General features: G+C 37.4%; 1 protein-coding gene across 1 annotated transcript in view; it reads right to left on the reverse strand.

The window, feature by feature from the left end:
• The window catches only part of diaph3 (diaphanous-related formin 3), a 484,493-nt gene that overhangs the window by 2,284 nt on the left and 459,920 nt on the right, over positions 1 to 22,289 (reverse strand).

The raw sequence follows: 22,289 nt of genomic DNA on the forward strand, positions 1-22,289 counted from the left end.
AAATGTACTATAACTTTACACAGATGCGGTTAGTAAGTGATTTTATCACACTAAAATCATGTTAACACATGTTGTTTATGTCTTGTGTCTATACTTTTGAAACAGTGAGTATTTTAATGTTTACGGACTGGCTCCAATGACTTCCACTGTAAGTGCCTCATTAGCCGCGTTTCCACTATCGGGCCAAATGAGGGCGTGCTAGTGCATGCCAGGGCCTGTTGCGTTCCCACTGTCACTTCTGGGGCTTCATCGTACCTCCTCGGGGCTTTCTCGGGGCCAATGGCCCACCGATTACCCTTGAGCCAAACAAGGCCACATGGGGATTGAGGGGGGTTCAATGTCAAAGGCGGAGTTTTGCTGAACTTCCCAGGTTGTGTATCCAGTGCACAACGGTACAGGTTTGGGAATAATAAAATATAATAAAAAATGCAGGCACAGTAACAATCCGTTAAAACGGCCAATGGACAAAGCGGTGCACAAAGAAATGACTTTCCATGGTTCGGTGAACTTTCATAGACAGTGTGTTGGGACGTCATCACGCTGTTAGTGGAGAGACCACTTGAGACATCATGGCATTTAAAGACGGTGAGTTACAACGCTAAATTATCTTGCTGATACCTCAGCTTGAGCCTCCCTCTTGCGTTGGCACCGCAGTGGTGTATTGAGGGTGGGTTTTTGGGCAACGAGTTATTGGCCCGATGTTGGGAACGCAGATCGATTTGGTCTTGCGGCTCGAGGCTATTGGCCCCAGCTGTCCAGTTGATAGCCCTGGCTCGCACTGGCCCGATAGTGGAAAAGCGGATGTTGTAACCCAGATTTTGCTTTTCTTTGTTTTAAGAAATTGAGGGACAAGTCGAAATTATTTGTTTAATTTATTATGCCACAAACACTGTAAATCGAGCTTAACTTGTATTGAACCAGGCATATTACGATTTTTTACACTGTCACATTAACCTCATGACACAATAAACCCTTAATTCTCATTACTGCAATGTAAAAAAAACAAAAAAACAAAAAAAAAACATGTATTACTTAAATTGTAAAGCATTTATACATCATAGTACTACTCCCTTGGTAGTGCTTTTCATTTTTTGCTGAATTTAATTTAGAAAATCATTGTAAAAAAGCACCTTTTTACTGTAAATGTTGCATTAATGAGAATCATAATTGAAAACATTGGGAATAGTAAAAATAAAATGTCCGGACATGTTGTATTGAGAACTTTGGAGTAAAATGTGCTAAAATGTCCTGAAAATAATGTCACAATTCAAGAAAATTTGTGCATGCTTAATTTTCCTGATTGATCTGGGGTAAAATATAACATTTGAGAATCACCTAGCTGATGGGTTCTCTCTTACTCTGGCCTCCATCCAGACTGGGAGAGATATATTTATTCACAACTTTTTCTTCAGAGTGGCATATGGATGTATATTTACAAAGTGGGGAAAGAAAAAATTATACAGAAAACAAATGAGTTAGAGTTGATGAGAATATCATATCAGTGCTTGTTCCTGTGCCGGGTTTGGTCAGGCAGGGCCGTTCTCTGTTGACAGCATACATTACTGGACAGCGCAAAAAACACCCCAGCATTACAAACAGAGCCTCGCCAAGGTGCAAAGCACACTTATTCACTTCAGCGCAAGAGCGAGGAACAGAGTGATCTACGAGTGCCTTAAACAAGGACAATCTCTACAAACAAGAAAGGATGGAGAATGAGAGAGAGAAATAGAGAGAGGAGAGAGTCAGCGATAAACCTATACAGCAATGCAATAACACTGCAACTAAAGGAGCCTACAAACAGGACGGTTTCTTCATTGCCAATAAAAGCACTGTTAAATGTTTGTTTAGGCTTTTCATGATGATTTCTAACAGTAGAGGTCTGCTACCTGACCCGACAAACCGGTGAGTTTCAGGCTGGGTTCGTGTTGGTTCTTTAGTATAACTTTGGGTTCAAGTTTGCAATTAATGAAAAAATGTATTATTATTATTATTATAAATATCTTGACAGTAGTATATACTGTATATATATATATAAATATATATATATATATAGGCTAAATTTATTTTAAAAACAATATCATTTTTTAAAATTAACCTAACTTTTTCACACACGTGCTTTCACGCAGAACGTGCTTTGCTTGCATCTGTGATATTGCTCTATTATTATTTTTTGATTGTAAACCTGCACTGGATCTTTAACTGTTGTGCCACGTCTTGCCTTTTTAAGCATCTTGTGCAGGACCGACACACTTTTAGACACCATGTCAAGATTAAAAGAACTTAATTTTTTTTACAAGGTCAATAAATCTTGTGTGTAGACACTGCAGATAATATTTTATTATGAATATAACAAAAATGATAAAAATTAACGATGTATGAATTTTATCATGTGTACTGACCTACTTAGATTTTCTAAGTCCTTTTCTGGAAGCAATGTCTAGTACAGGCCTATTCAACTGGCGGCCCATGGGCCAAATCTGGCCTGTTTGAAATTTTCAGTGGTACGTGTGAGGTTGTCAGTGTCAAAAATTAAAGGCTTATAACTTGACAGAAAAAAAAAAAAGAAAGAAAAAAAACAAGGACGGTCAAGTGTTTGGTATCATTGTAAAGATAACTTTTCAAATTTTTTAATGATATAGATCATGATACATTCTGAGACTCGCAGCCACAGAAACTGCTGAAAAAATAAATAAATTTCTTATCTTTCTGATTTGACATTATATATCTCTGGGTGTAAATAAGGTGGCTCTGAAAAACTGCTTTTGTTTTGTTTCCAATCATGCCAACTGTATCTGAGAACAATTTTGTGTTGATACGACAAAGCAATCAAAAGTTATACCATTACAAAAATAATTTATCATAGTGTCCAAAAATGTCTCCATGTGTCCAAAAGTCTCTCCAAACAAATAAAACATAATAATTGTACATAAGAACTAATTACACATGCAAACACAACAATGACTAAAGGTTTGCATAGCATGCAGACATGATTTTAGTAATGAGATTTCACAGAATGAGTTTCATTCTGTGCCATTTGAGTCATCATTGAGTCTGTATCATGTATTCAGCGCCATCTCCTGGTGGTCATATGTAACATTGTGCTTCATGTGGATTATCTAATGATCTATGCATCTGATTACCTTGTGTGTGGGCTCATTTGAAAGATAATCACCTCCTCTAAGATTTTCATGAAGTTATAAGCAAAAACGCAGCATATATAATGCTATATTTGTTTGTGTGAGTAAAACATTTGTATTAACATTGAGTATTTGTTTAAATTTGAGTTAAACAAACAGGCTCTTTGACAGCTTTACAACAACATATGACACATGGCTATTAAATCAGTTTCATGTTTTTACTGATTGCAATAATATGTACAGTGCATTTAAAAAAACAAAAACAAAAAACGGAATATTTCTGATTTGTCTGCGAATTTCAAGGCACTTGTTCACTTTTGGTCCTAATGCCTGCATGCATTGGAAAGTAGAACTTCTAAGCTTTCAAACAATACCTATTTTGTGTTGGTTAAGACTGTAGTTATCAATATTTTGACTATATTTTTTGTTCTCACCATTGAAGCTTAAAGGGTTAAACTTGCGCTAAACAGACGTCGCACCACGTCTTGATGATTTTACAGTGTTGCGTGTAGGAGCGCGTTGTTTTTAGACACTTTTAGAGGTTCCACAAAAACAAATTTTCATTATGCGTCATTTCAATGGAGGGGGAAGATTAAAGAAATAAAATAATGGATGACTGACAAGCATGAGTTAGGAGAAACAGAAAAGTTCTAGTCATTAATTTGGTCATGAAATTCAATTTTAAAGATCAAAAGTTTGAATCACTGCATCCACAATAAACCACTGTTTTGTTCAATAAAATTTTTAATATCAGTCTGATTTACTCTCTCTGTAATTGACCAATTTTTAAAGCACTTTAGCACTTGTCGATGAAGTTGAATAGCCCTGGTCTAGTAAATGTTTTTATAAAAAGTAACGGTTAGTAAAGGTCTATGATCTTGTGAATACTCTTGACAGGCAGAGAGGAGCAAAGGCAGTCCACTGTGTCTTGCGTAGAGGAAATAAGAGGTTCGGGATGACCGGTGAATGTAGTGGTAAAGTGTAGGAGTGTGTGTGGTAAACCATGGGTGTGTGTGTGTGTGTGTGTGTGTGGGGTAGCAAGTTCTCTGTGCTCTCATTACTGCTGTGAGAATGTGCACTCGTTTGTCTCTGTGTGCAACTCTCTGCCCAGTGCTTCAGGCCACTTTCATTAGCCTTTTTGGCTCTTCCTTTCTTCGTTTTAATTTTCTGCTCATCCCATATGCCGTTTTCCTGTTCTCAACATGATTCAGTTTGTCTCCATACTGCTTAATTTCTTTATGCTCTTGTTCATTCTCTCTCTCTGGGAACGACAAACTGACCCTAGTGAAATGAAGAGGATGCGTGTGTCTCTCATTAGCATTGGGATGAGCTCTGTGTCTTAATGAGTGTTAAAACAAAAGCTGCAGTGGAGACACCGGATGACTGTGTGCCTGCTGATTGGTTCTTCTCAACACTCGCCAGAAAACAGTAGATGCCAAGATTTTACTAAACTTTTTTTTTAGTTTTTTTTTTACTTTTTACTCACTACACCACAAAGCTTGGAGTGAGAGACAGAGACCACAGAGACAAAGCAAGGCTTTTTCTTGTGACATTTGACAGTCTTTCCATAAAGGTTATGGAACCAAAATCCCAATCCTGTTGATGCAACAATCTTTCATCAATCCCTTCGGTCAACATTTCTAAAAACGTTAATTATGCCAAAACTTAAAACTATCCATGTTTTCAGCTTCTCCCAAGGCACGCACTGCGGTGGAAATCTGAATGCCAGTCTTTCCTTTTATCAGTGCGCCGTCCTCAGTTAGGCTCATAAAAACTCGCTCACGTCCAGACTATGCCGCCCAACAGAGACACTCTCATTCCTCTCTTCAAATAGAGCAGGGCTGAAATACTGTTTTTTGACTTGAGAGATCATTTGCTCAATTTGCATTTGCGCTGGGGGCCGACGAGAGGCTGACTTTCTTTTCATCTCTTTGCCTGAAGTTTGGCAGGCGACTCGATGGAACGTGACAGTGGACGAGGGCACTTGATCACCCTAACAAGCTTGAACGCAGACAGGCGTCCGATTAGCTGCGACGGAGCATGTCCCGCAATAACTGGGGCTTCGCACAATTATGGAGTTATAAAGCTGGAAATGGCACCTGTGTTGGGTAGCACCAGCTGTGCGTAAGGTCTCACTTTTATAGAGATCCCACTTTTATATTGTAGACTTACAATAAGAAAGTATTGTAAGTCAATTGTTCTGTAAAATTCTCACAAAATTTACATTTGCTGTTAGTGAGGTTGAGGTATGGGTAGGTTTAGGAGTAGGGTTAGGGTTTAAGGTAAAGGTTGAGGTAGGGTTAGGTTTAGGGGTAAGGTTAACAGATTAACTACCGATGTAATTAACCCTTTAAGCTCGGATGGGCCCGTCGTAATCGTCAAAATATTAATGACTACAGTCTTGACCAACACAAAATAGGTAACTTTTGAAATCTTAGAAGCTCTACTTTCCAAATGCATGTAGACATTATAACCAAAACTGAAAAAGTGCTTTGAAATATGCAGACAAATCAGAAGTGTTCCGTTTTGATAATTTATTAAAAAAATTGCGCACATCATATATATTATTGCAATCAGTAAAAACATCAATCTCATCAAATAGCCATGTGTCTTATGTTGTTGGAAAGCTCTCAAAGAGTAGAAAACAACCAGTCTATTTGTTTTACCCAGAGATACAATTATGTTGGTGTTGCTTACATACTGCGTTTTTGCTTATAACTTCACGGAATAAATAAATGGAACATAAAATATCACATACCATTACTTAGAGGAGGTGATTACTCAAACGAGCCCACACACAAGTTAATAAGATGCATAGTTCATTAGATAATCCAGGAGATGGCGCCAAATACATGACACAGACTCAATGATGACTCAAATGACACAGAATGAAACTCATTCTGTGAAATCTCATTACTACAATCATGTCTGCATGCTATGCATACCTTTAGTCATTGTTGTGTTTGCATGTGTAATTAGTTCTTATGTACAATTATGTTTTATTTGTTTGGAGAGGCTTTTGGACACATGGAGATGTTTTTGGACACCGATAAATTGTTTTTGTAATGTTAAAACCTTTGATTGCTTTGTCATATCAACACAAAATATTACTCAGATACAGTTGACATGATTGGCAATAAAACAAAAGCAGTTTTTCGGAGCCACCTTATATACACTCAGAGATATATAATGATATATAAATAGTAATTTTTTGGCCCATTTTTTTTGGTGATTTTTAGCAGTTTCTTAAAATGAGAGTCTCAGAATGTATCATTCTATATCATAAAACATTTTACAAGTTCTCTTTACAATGATACAAAACACGTGACCCTCGTTTTTTTTTTTTTGTCGAGTTACAGCCTTTAGTTTTGGGTATACTACTGAAACAGGAAATCTTTAAAAACACCTACAGAGCTTAAAGGGTTAAATTAAGGTAAGTACAATGAATCAAATGCTTAAGTACATAAAGACACTTAACATAAAGTGAGTCCAAGTTGGGACAATGCGTTCAAACTAAAGGCTTAGTAACTACTAGTTAGTTTATGACGAAGTCAGTGCCTACTTTTTTTTTTAGCGCACGCTTGTAGGTTGTAAGCACTCTGTAAAGCAATGTGTAGTCCCATAATATGACGTTTAACTTTATTGATCCAATAAGCAGCCTTCAAGTTTGTTAGTGTCTGTAAAAAATAAATATATTAATAATATTAAGGAACTGTATCTAAAATTAATTAGGGAAATAGTTAGTGTTGTGTGATGTCGCATTGACAATGATTGTTCAGTTTGGTGCACACACGTGGATTTCCTTTAAATGCCACAAATGCTGTTGATTTGACAGCGATTTGATGATTTGAAGCTTACACTGTATTGAACCTGGTATATTCCTTTAATGATACAGTTATTACCTGAATTTTCCAGCAGTGAATTTGGTTTTTACTCTTGTAATTAATCAAACTTTGTCCATAAAAAAACAGGATTAATTACTCTGCAGTGTGTATGTGGCCATGGAGCGCTCATGTCCATCACATTTTTCCATGCAAGCCTAGTCACGGCTCCCCTCGAAGATCAACCATCTCCTTTGCATTTCTTTAAAGTACAGAGGCAGAGATTTTTGGACAAAGTGTGAGAAATGCGGTTCGGCCGCCGTGACATACAGCACTATGATGTAATCCAATGGTTTGATAACTAAATTTAGCATAATGATATGGGTGTCCTACTGGCCCTCTCTCTTTTGGACATTCTGGACACTCTTATCTACGTAGAGCTTGAAAAGGGGGAGACTGACATGGTATTGGAAATCAGAGCTAATTCTGCGAGTGGGCGAATTAGACCAGAACTACTGGTAATAAATAATACCTTAATTGATGCCTCGCGATGCAAAGGGATGTGATTATGGGCTGCACATGAATAACAGGGAATCCTGACAGAAAATGGGTTTGTTTCTGTGCAAATGGGAAACAATGTCAGATTGTGTGACCGTCTATTTGATCTAGCGGCCCAAAAATTATGAGGCCAAAGAGACAGGGAGCCCCGCCTGATAAAGAGGGCTGTAATTCAGAGCTCGTAACGCTCTAATGTCTCTCTTTGTCTGACTGAAGGACTACGAAAGCGATGACCTGCACATTATCCCCTATGCCTACATGAGTGAAGCAGTAATTAAGCATATCAGCAGAGACATGCCTCATTCACAGAGCACCACATGACCACCCAACTTCCCCGCTGGTGCCACAGGTAAAGCATGTTTATGTGTTCCTCTGCTCCTCGAGTGACATTTATAACAGAGGATGGGCAATTAATATTAAAAAGATAAAAAGTAGAAGGAGAGGAGCAGTGTAACCTCTGAACTCAAGCAAGAGTCATTCATATCAATGTAAGCTTTGAGAGAGAGAAAAAAAGACAAAAAAAGAGGTGAAAACCTGATTGTTGGGTCTCTGAAGTGAATGCTGTGATAGCTTCAGCATTTTCTCTATTTTAGTTTATTCAAACTGGCAAACTGGGGCCGGTTGCACCAGCCATGCGTTAGTAACAACTTAGACTAGTTATAGCATAAATGGGTGCCAAGTTAATACTAAATATTAGAGTGCTGCACCATTAAACGTAGGTGAAACATAACCCTATGTATAAACGAAATACTTATGGAAGCCTCCATCCAGGAATAATGGTTGGAATAAAAAAGGAAACTGACTAAATGATATCAATGAGCTCATGATTTGTGTGAAAACATTTCAATTCTTTACACATATATGATGTTGACATTTACACGTGCTTACATTTACGAGAGAGAACATTATGTAAAGAATTGACTTCTTAATGGCTCATCAGCACGAAGCATATCTAAACGGTGCACTTTGGGATGCCAAATCAAGTTAACATATAAGAAATATAAAGGATATTAAAATGAACTAGACAGGAAAGGTTTGTCAAGACCAACTTTAATGTTGGTTTGACAAAGCCTTGTCTGAATGTTCAACTAAGTTTGAGGTTTGATGGTTATACAAACACTACCGAGAGACAAAAAGCAAGCCAGTCAGATAGCTAGCTAGATATACTGTATCTACAAACCGTCAGATCGATAGAGAGAGATAGAGAGTGAGCTCAAAGCAGTTTAAAAGCTTTAAATGGTTTTGTTTACATTTTAATTTTTGACAGAGTTGGAGAACAGTCTTGCCTGTTCTAACATTCCATCAAAGTCTATGGGATTTTTTTCGATTTTTGATCGTCTGCTGTACGAAAACCGTAATTCCGATCAGTTAGACAAGTCATAGTAACCAGAGTCAGAACAGTATAAAGCCATCTTTACACTGCAAAGGTGGCACAGAAGCTGCATCTGAACTGGCATTTAAGTGTATTTACACAACGCTCAGTGCAGGCATGAATGTCTTCAACTGTAAACACGGTGTCTTTGCGGTGCTATAAAAATTCTGTTTGTTTTGAGCAACTTATACAAGCACAATAACACTGACTCAACCAATGGCATGAGTTGGGGGCAGGACTGTCTCTTTGTTTGACCAATGGCAGACATATTCAGGATGCTGTTTATTTTTTAAATTACATACTTCAGCTTTAAAAGATCTTGATCTTGGTTTATGGATTTTGGAAAAACCCAAAACAAAGGCTGTACAATAAAAGTATGCTGGACTTTGTCAAGCCAACATGATAAATGTCCATTTTTCCAGATTGTTGTATTCGTTTTTATGTATTGCCCCTTTTTAATTTTAGATACAGTTCTTAAATATATTTAAACAAAATAATATATTTGCAGATTTTTTTACTTTTTGAATTTCAATTGGAATATAATTATTAAAGCTTACATGTACGCTAGGAAAAACAGATCTGAATGTCAACCCAACTTTCCACAAATTCTGTTTACAAATTTGAAGCTTATTGGGTCAATAAAGGTAAACGTCATTTGATGTGACTACACATTGCTTTACAGAGAGCTTGCAACCTACAAGTGTTGCGTTGAGAACAGGTGGAGCAACCAACTTAAGCACTGACTTAATTACAAACATAGTTATTGTTACTAAGCCTTTTGTTTGAACTTTTAGTTTCAACTTAAGTGAGATCTGACGCACAGCAGGTGCAACCCTGTCTGTATCTCGGGTTTAGGTCTTGGTCGAATCTAGGCCAATCTAGTTCCGATCTTGACTCCAGCTCTGGTAAATTTTATATATATATATATATATATATATATATATATATATATATATATATATATATATATATATATATATATTATACACATACACACACACAGTATTTATACACACCAATCAGCCACAACATTAAAACCACCTGCCTAATATTGTGTTGCATTCTGAGATTATATTCTTACCACCACAATTGTACAGAGTGGTTATCTGAGTTACCGTAGACTTTGTCAGTTCAAACCAGTCTGGTCATTCTCTGCTGACCACTCTCATCAACAAGGTGTTTCCGTCCACAGAACTGCACCTCACTGGATGTTTTTTGTTTTTGGCACCATTCAGAATAAATTCTAGAGACTGTTGTGTGTGAAAATCCCAGGAGATCAACAGTTACAGAAATACTCAGACCAGCCCATCTGGCACCAACAATCATCCATGCGATTATCTAATCAGCCAATTGTGTGGCAGCAGTGCAGTGCAGTGCATAAAATCATGCAGATACGGGTCAGGAGCTTCAGTTAATGTTCACATCAACCATCAGAATGGGGAAAAAATGTATCTCAGTGATTTGGATCATGGCATGATGATTGGTGCCAAACGGGCTGGTTTGAGTATTTCTATAACTGCTGATCTCCTGGGATTTTCATACAACAGTCTCTAGAATTGACTCTGAATGGTGCCAAAAACAAAAAACATCCAGTGAGCAGCAGTTCTGTGGACGGAAACGCCTTGTTGATGAGAGAGGTCAACAGAGAATGACCAGACTGGTTTGAACTGACAAAGTCTATGGTAACTCAGATAACCGCTCTGTACAATTGAGGTGAGAAGTATATCATCTCAGAATGCTATTCTAAGATGTGGGTTGGCGCTGTTTTGCTGCCATGAGGGAGACCTACACAATATTAGGCAGGTGGTTTTAATGTTGTAGCTGATCGGTGTGTATATATATATATATGTGTGCACACTTTCTCTCTCTCAGTGGTGGCTGTGCTGTGGTTGTATTGACTAATCAGAGTATTTAACAAAGAGCAGCGGTGGGGATTTGTAATCCCACAGCATTCAGCGCTTTGCAAAAATTAATTACAAATGAAAACGGCTTATTGCTTACTTGAACCCGAGGAGAGAGGAGAATGTCACCAAATTATATTTGTTTAGGGGATAAGGGGGGGAAGAGCGGGGGAGAGAGAGAGAGATAGAGAGCGATTAAAATACAACGAGCATGTTGAGCGTTTCATGATTTTGAGATGAAACATCTGTATCTCAGCATTAGAAAGACTCTAGAGAGATCTTTGATGTTGACAGAATAATCATTTTGCCATTGCAAACAACATGATGAGTGATTTAAGAGTGGGATACATTACAAAAACGTAAATGTATGTACATGATTGAGTGATTAAACTATTTCAGCAGACATGCTTCGGTCACAAGTACTTAAACATATATGATTCACATGCACACACATATTTAAGTGTGCATACATACACTCGATGTAACTAATTTGCTTTGACATACACAGTCTAGCTAGCACTCATCCGCCCAGAAAACTAGCACAAGCCCAAACATACACAAACAAGCTTGACCTCAAAGATACAGGTCACCAGGACAAAAGAACAAGTGATCCAATTCAATCTGAGATCACATTTTTCTGGAGAGAGAGAGAGAGAGAGAGAGAGAGAGAGAGAGAGAGAGAGAGAGAGAGAGAGAGAGAGAGAGAGAGAGAGAGAGCTGTATATTTGGGGAACTTGTGCCCTGCAGTGAGAGTCTGAACCAGTCGTGTGGACAGCTGAGCATGACATCTCACTATTGTGTCTTACTGGAACAAAAGATTCCTAAGAACACAGAAATGGGTACAACACACAGAAAATCCACATAAGAAACACGCAGACTACACAGAGGAGATCAGAAGAGGAAGATGAAGGATGCTGTACAGCCAATATGGATAATGATCATCATTATGTGCCACTGGAGCTGATTATAGTTGCAGAGAGGCACAAAAACAAAGCAAATATAATTTCCAGAAAAATGAAAATTCTGTTGTCATTTACTCACCTTCATTTCATTTCAAACCAATTTCACTACATATTGTTTGAGGAATACAAAAGGAGAAATTGGGTAACACTTTATTTTACAGTGTATGTGTTATACATTTCACGTTACTATCATTAATTACAATACTAATAACAATAACAATATGTAAATACAAGCAGCTCTACACAACAATTACATGTAGTTTATAAGTAACTCCCTATGTAAATAAAAAGTAACACGAACACTGTAAAATAAAGTGTGACCTAGAATGTTTATTAACTAATAATCTGGCATTATGTGTCTTTAGGGGGCACATCTGAATGCACGTGAACACAAATAAGATAAGAGAAAGGATGCAACGGTGTGAGTTTTTGACTAGAAGAGTACACGGTTAACCGGTTTTACGATTATTTGCAAAAACGTCATCATATCACAGCTGAACATGTTAGTGGACGTGATTCTAAGGGATATATGGATGCTAAGTGCAGCCCTAAAATAGGAAACCTACTAAATACACACAAAAAAATAAATAAATATGGGGTATATAACAAGGCACAAAATCGCTTAAATGCACATCCCAGAGACAAAGCCTTTCTCACGGTGTGTCAGGTTACGAATAGGCTACAGGTGTAGGTGTAATTAAAGGAATATATTTTCGACTTGTTCCCTCTTTTTCTTAAAAAAGAAAAAGAAAAAAAAGGAAGCAAAAATGGAAGTTACAGTGAGACACTTACAATGGAAGTCAACGGGGCCAGTTTTTGGAGGGTTTTAAGGCAGAAATGTGAAGCTTATAATTTAATAAAACCACTTACATTAATTCTTCTGTTAAAACATGTGTATTATTTGAGCTGTACTTTAACTAGTCAACAGGTCTAAAAAAGTCCCAAATATTAAAGGAGAGCTGTCTTTCTAATACTGGACCCTCTCTGTCAGGGAATGTGGATAACAAACACAACGGATTGATTAACTGACTAGCTGGAGGTAATCAGGAAGATCAGAACCCAGAGTGATGTTGATCAATTAAGCAGCTGAGTGTGTGTGATCTAAACTCCACTGTTAGTACACAGATGGTTGCTCTATACAGGCCACTCTCTCATACTCTGTCCCTAATCACTACTACATGCTAGCTAATGGCCTGAGACCAGTGTTACCATTTTGATTGCTTAATTTGGCCAGAACATCACTGTCCATTTTAAGATGCTTTCTCTCTTTCTTGCAGTAAATTACCATAGTGGTTAACAGTCTAGGCTGTATTTTTATAGATCATAGAAGCAATCGTACGAATCATCTTAGAATCACAGACCATTTCCCAAAAGCATTGTAACTTAAGTAGAACTTGAAAATCGTTGTAGATTTACGAGTGCTCTGGAGTAATCGAAAAGTGCTTAAGTGCATCACAGAAATACATGTTAACTTAATCCAGTTATTGCTGCAATGCTTCTGATGCAGAATACAGTGTGACTTTAATATCAGATACTTTTATTCATATATTATTATTGTATTATCTGAACTATTATAAACAGTGTAATAATGTAATAAATGCATAAAACAGACACATACTGTGCATGAATGAACAAGTAATAAATAATAAGTATATATAAGTATATATATATATATATATATATATATAAAACAAAGCTACCAACTACGTGAAATTTAAACTCTAACATTGCAAATGCACCTCAGATGAATGAAAGTGATTGTGTCTAAAAGTAACACATCGATCGGTACAAAATAATGTTTAATTAAGTAGAACAATTATTTCGTTGGCAAAGTAAATTCCAAGCGATTTTAAGGTGACATTTCAGCACTTCACAAATGGGACAGCAACTCTTCGAGCGTTTTTGCGAGCTCGTGTTAAGTGCACTTTTGGGAAACGCACATAGAAAAGGAAATTTTCTAGCGTTTATAGCACGTCGAGAGAAGCAGCCCAGATATGGAAACCAAAAGATGCAAGTCCAAACCCCACAAGGAGCAATCCATTAAAGGAATATTCCGGTTCAATTCAAGTTAAGCTTAGTCAACAACATTTCTGGCATAATGCTGATTACCTCAAAAAACTATTTCGACTCGTCCCTCCTTTTCTTAAAAAAAAAAATAAAATAAGCAAAACTCTGTTACAGTGAGGCACTTACAATGGAAGTGAATGGGGTCAATTCGTATACATTAAAATACTCACTGTTTCAAAAGTATAGCCACAAGACATAATATGTGTGTTAACATGATTTTAGTGTGATAAAAACTAACCGCATCTGTGTGAAGTGATCCAATCGACAATGGCGTAAACCTAAAAACCCTAAACGGACCGCAAAACTGATGTTTTAACTAGAGGTAGACCGATATATTGGTTTTAGTGATTAATCGGTGCCAATAGTTGTTTTTTGGAACAATCGGTTATCGGCAAAAATCTGTTGATAGTTTTTCATCATTTAGTAATTTCCCCATTGTGTTTCGGGCTTGTTTATACTTAGAAGTCCCGCGTTATGTACAACATCTTAATTGTTTCTAGTTATTATTGGGATTTTGGATGAACAAAAATTGCATCGGGGATTTTATTCATTTTGGACTCTTTGTCTTTGCCTGCCATAGTAGAGAAAGAATAAGATTATTTTTTTTTAAATTATTATTATTTTTACATTCTATAAATCAATTTGAAAAACTATTGGCTGATTAATGGGTTATCGGTCTTTCCCACCACCTTAGTTATCGGTCAAAATCCACAATCGGTCGACCTCCAGTTTTAACCACTGAAATAATACAGAAAAATTATGGCATGTGTTTTTATCAAATTATAAGCTTCACATTTCTGCTCTTAAACCCTCCAAAAAATTTGCCCCATTCACTTCCATTGTAAGTTCCTCATTGTGACCATGATTTTTGCTTCTTTTTTAAATAAAAATAAGTCAAATTTTTAATCAATATTACACAAATGATGACGACTGCGCTTAATGACTTAACTTGTATTGAACCCGGAATATTTCTTCAGTGGAAATCGCTTTGGATAGAAGTTTATGCTAAATCACTATTTACAATACATCTTATGCTCCCTCTCCCTGTTGACTTGCACTTTGTTTGAACTTAACTTACTTTATACAGTGACTGAGATTGATGCAAAGCATCTTTACAAGGTACAAGCAAGGTACAGTCCCACTACCAAAATACAAAGAAGTAACTCTACGAGGAACAAAGGCTAAAAAATAATAAAAATTTTAAAAAAAAATAAGTTAGCCCTGTTGGGAAAAATGTTCTGCTGGCATCACAGCTGCAAACTATCAGACAACAGCTCTGGGACAGGGCTAGAAAGACAGCAAGAACAGATCTAGGGAGAGATATGAGACATAGAAGAGTGTCTCCTGACAGTCGCTAAGAGCAACTCACAGTTCACTGAGATCAGGTCCGTCGGGCTCACTTCATAAGCACTTTTCTGCAATGCAAAGTTTATACACTTCTTACATTCGAAGCGGCATACTGTATATCCGTCATTCTGAATCAGCTGGCAGCAACCAGAGCGAACGGCTGTACAGAGCGGCACAATTAACAAAAATCCACACAAAATCAGACGGCACACTGGCAGGCTCTGTGAAGCTTCTCAGAACAGGAAGTTGGGCTGGGGTTTTAAGTAATTAGAGAGGAGTCTTCATTTGAATGGCAAACCTGATGAGTTTCCTGAATATCTTCTGCTTTAGGACATCTGTCTGTGCGCTGCTGTAGGGATGGGTAATTATTCAATCCAACCCGCCCTCATTCATTTTTCTGCCTCGCTCTATTTTGTTACTATTCCCAACCTCCTTTCTCCTTCCCATATTCCTTTCCTCACTGGCTCCCTCTTTCTCCTGTCAGTTGCCATGAAGTGGTGTTGATTTCAGGCCTAGTCCAGTCTGTGCGCTCTCTCTCTCTCTCTCAAGACAACCTCTCTCTCTTTTTTCCCTATCAAAGTCCTTTAGGTTAATGAGTAGACTGACTGATGATCTGCAGAAGGTGCTGGAGAGATGGAAGAGAGGGATTAAGCGGAGGGGTGCAGACAGTGAACTGTCAGTTATCCAGGCTGGGACATACGGGAGAGGTGGCCAGAACTGATCGAATTCGTCTGTAATGTATTACCACCTCTGCACAGCGTTGAACACAGCTAATGGCTAACACTGGTTAATGACTGCTGGCATTGGCAAAGACTTTTCAGATAGTTGATGTTTGCTATTAGCTTCCTCTCTCATTATAGATTAGTTTTCCATAAGTCTCGGTCAGTAGCTTATTAACATGAGCAGAGCGAACAGTGTAAAGGCATTTCTGAAGGTCATTCACATACTTGTGCTTCAAAAAAATCAATAAGATCCACTGCGGCAAAATCAAGGATTCTGATCTGATGTGTCGTTTCATCATGGGGGATCAAACAGAAGTATTGTTTTTAATTTCTTTTTGAAGTTCCTCCCTCGCTCCGCTCCACCCTGAGCTTTGAGTCGGGCAGGTTGTGTCTGCTCGAGTCACCAGGCTATTCTCTCAGCTTCATGCAGGCGCTGTTTTCGACAGCTCTCAATATGCACATCCAGCCTCGTGAAACGTACTTATGAATTCAAAACAGCCTCGAGTCATGCTCCATATTTCATTGAAGTTGAATATTTAAAAAGATCAACCCACTCAAAACCCCATAAACCTTTCTTACAGAGGCCTCGCCATCCTAAAAATAAAATCTCATATGCCATATCATATTACAGGCGGCTCCATCACGCTCTCTAGCTTCCTTTAACAAGCAGACAGGACCATTCTGGTAAACAGGCTGTCCACGTCTACAAAAACTATGTTCCTCTACTCGGCTTGTCCCTTTTTGGATACAGCTTTCATTTACTCTTCCCTACCCTGCTCTCTTCAATCGGTTCATGAAACCACCATCCACAAATGCTGACCCTGATTCAGCAGTACAGTAAATAATTTGTTGTGTTTTGTTAGGAGTACAATTAATGTTTCTGTTTCCCTATATGTGATTTTGCTTTGTTTATTTACTAGACCGATACTGCACTGATAGTGACTTTAATTATACAATTATTAGGGCTGTCTACCGATCAAAATATGTAATCAAATTAATTACATGATGGACTGATTAATTAAGCAAATAAATAAGGGATGCACCGATATGGAAATGTTTGGACAATACCGATTTTATCAAAAAAACTATTGGCCAATACCAATATTTTTTTTTTTTGCTCAGAAATTATATATAAAAAATAAATAAATAAATAATAAAAAAAAACATTTACAAAGAGGTACAAAAGCTTTTTATTATTCTAAAAATAAGTAATTTCCATTGAACATGGATTGTATCTGTTGAACACATGACCAAAATTTTAAATAAAGCCACAATGAAAGATAAAAATATAAAACAATATTGAAAAATAACTAAATATCAAAGCACGATGACTGATGTGAAGTTGATATATCCTAAAACATTTTTGCACTTCTGTTTTTGCAGTTCAGAACAACAGAACTCACATTTTACAGGTTTGTACTGTATATACTATAACAGAACATCACAAATTCATATTATGCATATGTTGGGCAATTCCACGAACATGTCAAACACATCATGGAAAAATATAAAGTTACCAAAGAAACAAAACACCCTTTTAAGTTCTATTGTGGTATAACGGATAATGCCATTCACACCGCTAGAGGGCGCCACTTGCTTACACAATGCTGACTGAATTGCTGAATGCAGTCTATTTTTAAGCTTTCAAGGTTTAGTAATCGCGCAAGACCATATTGCGATTTCAATCTTAACTCAATCAATCCTGCAGCCTTAATGGATACCATACCAATGTCAAAGTTTGCTGGTTTCAAAGTGTTTTGGATGGTTATACCTCATCATGCATAGGTAAGTGTCGCTTTCACAACTGTCTGTAATGACAGTTTTTCTCATTAATATGAGAACGAGAATGATTCTAAATTAAATATTACATGTTCTTAGGAGAGACAATCCTTCTACATTCTGTGACTATCAATATTTCTGGATTGTGCATTTGAATTCAAAGAGTTTTAAAAAAGTGTGATGCTAATTAATTATACATAAACCATCTGTTTTTCATATCGGAGTTTTCATGCTTAAAACCGATTTGCAGATGGTTTAAATATAGTCAATAATTGGCAGATACATCGGTGCATCCCTATTAAAAAAATGTAAATGCAGACAAATTCAAATAAATATTGTTTGTTGCATTCCATATGATTGAACATTGCTCTATTATTGGCGTATATCCCTCTGCTTTATTTTTAATTGTTGGTCTATGTACTTGTGTGTCAGACGGATACTTCTGGAGCATTTCACCTTGGTTGCATCGCATCTCACTAGTTTTTGCCTCAAGCCCTAAGCTGCATGTTTTTAGGACGATGTGCCAAGTTAAACGTAGTTTGAAACTTTAAAAAACAAGTCTAGAGATCCATTTGAGCACAAAAGCACTTCTGTGAAATGCTGTACCGCCTGTTGTTGGTTCGATGAGGAGTGTTGCCTGTAAAGCTGGTGTGTTGACTGCTCCCTACTGCATCAAGCTTAAATCATTCCGACTGAAGGAACATTCCTCATTACGGAATTCTGACAGGTCGGAGGCATGATGAATTTTTTTTTAACACATTATTTTTCATATACTTAATCACACAAAATTAACACGTTAAATCAACAGCCCTGATAGAAGAAAAATATGTCAAATTTGTCAAATTTCCTAGAACAGTGGGTATGTATAAGCTTTTTCTAAGAAAGCAAAATGACTAACTGATCTTAGTCCCTAAGCTCTACACAGCACAGGGTCGAAGACTTTAAGAGACTGTCAATTCGTTAAATATATTTTCTAAATTCTCACAGTAAATGGTCATAATAAATACCTCTGCCAATCACATGAGGTATGAGAAGGAATAGTTTGTGTGTTCTTTTTAACAGGATGTGGACAAAGAGCAAAGCTTTTCTTCCCTTTTGAGACTGACATTTACACAGTGCCAATGCTCATTTTCCCTTTCTGACAACGCGTTAACCCTGGGTGCCACATGCTTAACTATGCGTTTGCATTCTGCTCCTTCTGACTGCGGTGCTGCCTTTTGTATCTCTAATAAAACAATAATAAGAGCACTAATGTCAACAGCTGTGGTGCATTTAATCAAATCATCCGGCCTAATCACGCTCCAGTCAGTAGAACCAAACTAGAAACAAATGAAGCACAATTCAGTCAGTATAAAAAAAGGTTGAAGGTCACATGTTTTTAATATAATTTTAACAAATGGCTAAAGAAGCAAAAGAAGGCGAATTGTTTTAGCTCGTAATCTCTAATGAAACTTGGCGTAGGCGATAAGAGCAGATGCCATGTGCATTCGCGAAAGGTCAACTCTCATTGCCATTCTGACATAGCCTCTCTTGCCTGTCCTACGCCGATGCAACCCTCAAACTGGAGGAAAAATACGTGAATTTACCCTTTTAATGAGAGAAGCCTCTTGACGTTTATGCCAATGCATGAAGCTGTAAACAGTACAAAGAAAACATTTACTAATTTAATTAGATAGCAACAAACAGTAAAATGCTATGCTTAAGACATTACATTCAGTGAATTCTGAAATGTTGTAAGCAAGCTGAAGTAGCTGTGGACCACCCAAAACCCCCCACTGAATTTAATAAAATATGCAGAAGCATTATTTGCACGCTCTTCACACACAAACAAAAACTACCTACTGCTGCGTCTCTGTCTGCCTCACGCTGAGCTTAATAATGAAGCAGCCTGACATTTGAAACAGAGGGACACAATTATAGCTGTTCGATTCGCATTTTCACGTGCCATCGCTGCACAAGCACACTAAGAATGAGAGCAGAAAGAGAGAAAAACACATTAACGTATTTGCCAACACTTACAGACCTCGTATCAAGGGAGAGTAATAAGTGAGCAGTGAAGTTGCAAGCCACACATTACCATGTCTCTGTGTAAAAGTGGCGTAGTGTACAATGCATCATTATAGTAGACAACAGTTCAGCGGCGGGAGACTTTTGGGCAACGCTAATGGTTAATTTAGCTCCTGGACCACTGTGCAGCCATCTCATAACAATTAGACTTCATGCATGAGCTTGTTGAAGGTCACAGATGATCCGTTAAAAACAGGGAAAAAATTGAGGAATTAACCGAAGTGCGACTGTGCGTTGAGATGTGTGTTTCGGTGAGCATGCATGCATTGTGTGTGTACACATGCAATGAGTGGGTGTGTGTGTAAATGCGTGAGAAAGTGTGTATATTTTTGCACTCACCCTGGCCAAAGATGGAGCAATTAAAAAGACATGCACCAGTAAGCCCTTCCTGTTTTCTTCTGGAGAACATCACAACAACCTCTACACGGACAGAGACACAGACTATATTCTTATATCAAGACCTGAGGAGAGGTCATAAACAACTAATTTAAAGAATTATTTTTTCCATACAATGTATGTAGACAGTGATCATACAGTGTCAAACCCCAAAAAGAACAAAGAAAAAGCACATAATACGATTGTGTTCTATATACTAACAGCTTTGTGTGAGGAACAGACTGAAATTTAGACTCAAATTCTTGCCACTAACTGTAGTTCTCATATCTCATTCGCACTTCCACTTATTCAAATTTTATGCATCGCAATTGACACATGACACACAAGAACCAATGGCACTCTGCATCAATGCTAGCATCACTGCTTCACACTGCATACTGAGATTTGAGCAGTGTTAATCTCGTCTAAGAAATTACTGATGGAAATGTTAGTTAACAGTTGTTTTTTTGTGTCAACGATAATGAAATTGAGATGAAAAAGTTGCATCATGACAACAGTAAACCAGCCTTAATTATAATAAAATTAATCAATACTTTATTTAATCAATAAAGTGATTTGATTAAAACAATGTTGATGGAAATATGACAATGCACTAACACTGTTTTTATTTATTTTATAGAAACAAAACTAGAAAAACAAGATTCATATAATCCAGTCATAGTCTGCCGGGGATTTACCCTCAATGAGGGTTATTTTTTAACTCACTGAGTATTCTGCGGTGTGCCCTTTGAGTCATTTTGGGATGACTTGAAGGGCGAACTAGATGACCACTTCTAGGGAGAGTAGCCATAGTATTAAATCGTCAAATTCACAGTTTTAACAAAGTGTGATGATAATTAATCATAAATAAATATCATATATATATAACGGGGTGTGGCAGAACAAATTAATAGTAGCATTGATGGATTATTGTAAGAGATTTGAGAGCGAATAACAGCACTACACCTCATCTTTTGTCAAGAAAATCCTACATTATTAAAGGGTGAACTATTCCTTTAAGACACTTTGCAGGAAAAGGAGAAGGGAAAGTGTGAGAGAGAGTCATTGAACATACACGGATTTATCTGAAGTTCTCACATACTGAAAGAAATTACATTCATATCGAAATGAGAAGTAAAAAAAAACTAAAATAAAAAAACGCCCCTGCACCAATAAACAGAGAAAGCTTCATGACAGTGATGCATGAACACGCGTCAGTGCCCTTAGATTAATGCAAGTGACCTTTCTGACAAGCTTTTCATCACTAAAACAAAGCAGAATTGATGTCTGATCAAGCCTTGTTGAACAACAACTAGCATCAAAGCCCTGGATGATGCAGAGATCTTCATCCCCGGAGTGTCACAGAAGCTCGCCAAAACCCTACTGGAATGTATGAACAGAAATATTCAAAATCCTCTGAAGGCTAATGATGTACTGGACACACCAAGAAGCTTGTATCTGACAGCCCAATAATCCATAAAGATATAGTACAGTGGCTTGTTGAAGCAAGGACAGACTGCAGATTAGATTGAAATTATTGATTTGAATCAATTGAGAGAGTGAACATTTCCCTTGACCTCATAGAACAGGGAAACAAGAGTAATTGAATTGTACTGGTGTATATTGGGTGTGCTCAGGTACAGTAATTTGGAGACTCGCCTGGTGGTCCTGAAGGACTATTGACGATCAAAGAGTAGATCCAATGATCAGGCCTTCGAATACAATGACCCTCGATTTGAGTGTTTACAAGTGTGTGTGTGTGTGTGTGTGTGTGTGTACAAGTATCTAAGGATCCCCTGGAGGTTTATAGAGGGATGTGTCTAATTTGACATGTATATAGGATTTTAAAAGTACTCTAATCCATTACCCAAAGAAGGGAGTTTTATATTCATACAGCGGAGTTCCTGAACATACAAACATGTCCAGAGAACGCGGTGTAAACATTTTGCTCTAGATCAACAGGCCTCTGTTCTCCTGCCTCTTCTCCCCAACATAAGAGCCAGAGAAACAAAAGACTGAGGCAGACATCACAGCGAGCATCAATTCCCAGCCTACATACATATTCCTAAAGACTTGCACGAATAAAAGACAACACTATCTAGTAAATAAATCTGTCCTGAGAGCAGCAGTAGTTCTCCAATTTTTGCTCTGAATCAAGAATAGAAGTTCTTTCCAGGAAAA

Source organism: Myxocyprinus asiaticus, chromosome 35 (genome assembly GCF_019703515.2).
Source record: "Myxocyprinus asiaticus isolate MX2 ecotype Aquarium Trade chromosome 35, UBuf_Myxa_2, whole genome shotgun sequence".
Lineage (NCBI taxonomy): Eukaryota > Metazoa > Chordata > Actinopteri > Cypriniformes > Catostomidae > Myxocyprinus > Myxocyprinus asiaticus.